The sequence below is a fragment of the Monodon monoceros genome, unplaced genomic scaffold (assembly GCF_005190385.1).
Source record: "Monodon monoceros isolate NGI ecotype Baffin Bay Population unplaced genomic scaffold, NGI_Narwhal_1 Super_Scaffold_21, whole genome shotgun sequence".
In the NCBI taxonomy this organism is placed as follows: domain Eukaryota; kingdom Metazoa; phylum Chordata; class Mammalia; order Artiodactyla; family Monodontidae; genus Monodon; species Monodon monoceros.
This window is the reverse complement of record NW_021703778.1, coordinates 126,285,023-126,287,883: the sequence shown is the minus strand read 5'-3', so window position 1 is coordinate 126,287,883 and position 2,861 is coordinate 126,285,023.

Below are 2,861 nucleotides of genomic sequence, written 5' to 3'. Positions count from 1 at the left end.
AATTAGGATCCAGCTAATGTTGTATGACCACAGCCAGGCCCGGCAACCTGAGATTGTGAATGGAAAAGTCAAGGGCTGGAGAGATCCAGAGAAGGCTGATAACGCTGGGAGGCCTACAGAGTCAGACCCTGGGGTCCAGCCTCTGCACGGGATGAAGTGAATCCAGAAGGAGGTCAGTGTTCCTAAAAAATGGAAGGAGAGGGGTATTGCCATGTGGGAATTTGGTTCAAGGTTAGCTTGAAGAAGCAGAATTCCAACAGTCGATTCAGAGGAGCAGACTCGAAGTTTAAGGTCTTGGACTTGAAAAGTTGCAGACTGGGAAAATTGCACGCGGACGGAAGTAAAAACAATCTGAGCTCTAGACACAGTCAGTTAATAAGCTATGCAAACGTAGAAAAAGATTTCACCCCTTGGAGTCCTGTCCGTGGAACAAAGTGCAATTTTAAGGTTCTCTTTGTCTTTCATCTTGCATGGTAATGGGACAGTGGTGGTACGGCTCGTAGTACTGTTGTGCTGGGGAAATTCTATATAGGAATAAAGAGGCAGCTGTCCACAGAAAATCTTGATTTTACCCTGCTAGAGGGGACATCTGTGGGCGTCTGGGCTCTTCCTGCAGTATGGCAAGGAGGACCTCAGGCCCAGGCCCTTCATCCATATGCCTCTGAACCTCAGATTTTTATATTTTGAATATTCCTTTCTCTGGACTCTCTGCATTTGAATTTTTGGAAGCCTGTTGCATCTCAAGTTTTTAGCTTTTTTTTTTTTTTTTTTTAAACAAAAAGGATGAAAGACTTAAGATAGTCTAAGGAGGAAGATTCTCTTGCTGGTGTTGCATCAGATTCTTTTCTCTGGGGGAGGCCTGCTGTTCAGGCAGCCTGGGGTGGGTTGAAAAGGTTGTAACGTGTTCTGGCTTGGGGCCCAACATTGTTGAAAAATGCTCAGAGGAGACTCAGAGCACTTAGACGTTTGGCTTTAAAACTGCCTGTGTTTAGATGTTCAAATTTGTTTAAATATTTTCTCAGAGACAATAAAAGAACTTGAATAGAAATTTTTTCCATGAAACAAAGCCTTTCCTAACCTAGGCTGACAGACTCTTTACAACAATAATAACAACCACTCTCATCTTTTTTTGTTTTTTTTTTGCTCTACGCGGGCCTCTCACTGCTGCGGCCCCTCCTGTTGCGGAGCACAGGCTCCGGACGCACAGGCTCAGCGGCCGTGGCTCACTGGCCCAGCCGCTCCCAGCGGCATGTGGGATCTTCCCAGACCAGGGCACGAACCCATGTCTCCTGCATCGGCAGGCGGACTCTCAACCACTGCTCCACCAGGGAAGCCCTAATTTTTGATGTATAATGTTTGCTAGGTCTTAGGTCCTGTTCTAAGTGTTTCACATACTTTATCTCATTTAATTTTTTCAACAGTCTCCAAACTTAGTACTATTATCCTCACTCAAAGGTGAGGAAGCAGAGACTCAGATGGCTTGAGTCTACTATATACCAGGGTGAACTAGTAAACTTCAGAGTTTAGGTTTGGCTACAGAGTCAATTTGTTTGACTTAAAAGCCTGGTGTCTATCTGTGGTATGCTGGCGAGTGTCCAACAGCCGGCTCTCTGGGAGGGGAGGGGAGGTCTGCTTTATAGTGTTTGCCAGTTTCCTGGAGTGTAAATACCCACAACCATGGCTGATTTCAAGTTACCTACTTGACCTCAACAAACATGGAGTTGGGAAGAAATACATAAAATCGACTCTTGCTGGTATCAGCCACCTCCAGCACACACAGCTTACTTTGTATGTTATATTGTCATCAAACACATTTTGGAGCCTGGAGCAAACTTGTATCACCCACGATTTAGTGACAAGGTCCCCAGTCTCTCTACTCTTCATGTACCCCCTACATTTATTTTTGGAGGGGGCCTTCTTGGGACATTGAGACAGAGTACTTACCCTGGCCAGACACTGCCCTAAAGACTTTTCTCACCTAATTTTCCCTACAGCTATTTTGAGGAGACTGCTGTTGTCTTCCTTATTTCACAAAATGAGGAAACAGGTGCTCAGAGTGCTCAAGGAATTTGGTGAAGGTCACACAGCTCACAAGTGCATGAGGTGTGGCTAGACTAAGGCTAGACCTGAGTCTATGAATCCTGATGAACTTTTAGGGAGGAACAGGGAAATAAATAAGAGGTTGGAGAGAGTAATGTTTGCCAAGCAAGGTTGGACATAGATGAAGTTTTATCTATATGATGGGAAAAAAAAAAAAGCTGTCATTCAGTGGTATCTGGGTGATAGCAAACATCCGAATGATTGGCTGTATTTCCATTTTTATGATCTGGATAATCTGGGAAAAAGCAATTGTGGTACAGTAAACATATGGAGGAATTGAAGGGTCTTGATTGAGTCCACCTTCAGCCACATCAGCTACATGATCTTGGATGTGTCCCTTGACCCTTCTTGGCTTTGACTGTCTCACTTCTAAAACAGTTGAATGGGCATCAACGGAGACAATGTAAGTGAATGGCATTTATGATCCAAATGTTTACATAATATTAAGCATGGGGGTTGAACAGACACAGCTGGACAGAAGGAACTTCCTTTTATTCACAGCCTTTGAGCTTTCAGGAAAAATGTTAAAAGTTGAGAATTAGCTCAATTATTGTATAATTTGGGGTTCAGTGATAAAAAGATGATATATAATTTCTTTCATCTTTAAGGGCTTTAAAAACTAAGTCCAAGATAAGTGTATTTTTCATGGAATTAAAAAGTTGTGAACTTATGAATGAATATCCGGAACCAGTCTTCTCCAGGAGAACTGGGTCTAGTTGTGTTATTCTGTTTCTTAGACTGTTTGGTTCTTGCTGATTTTA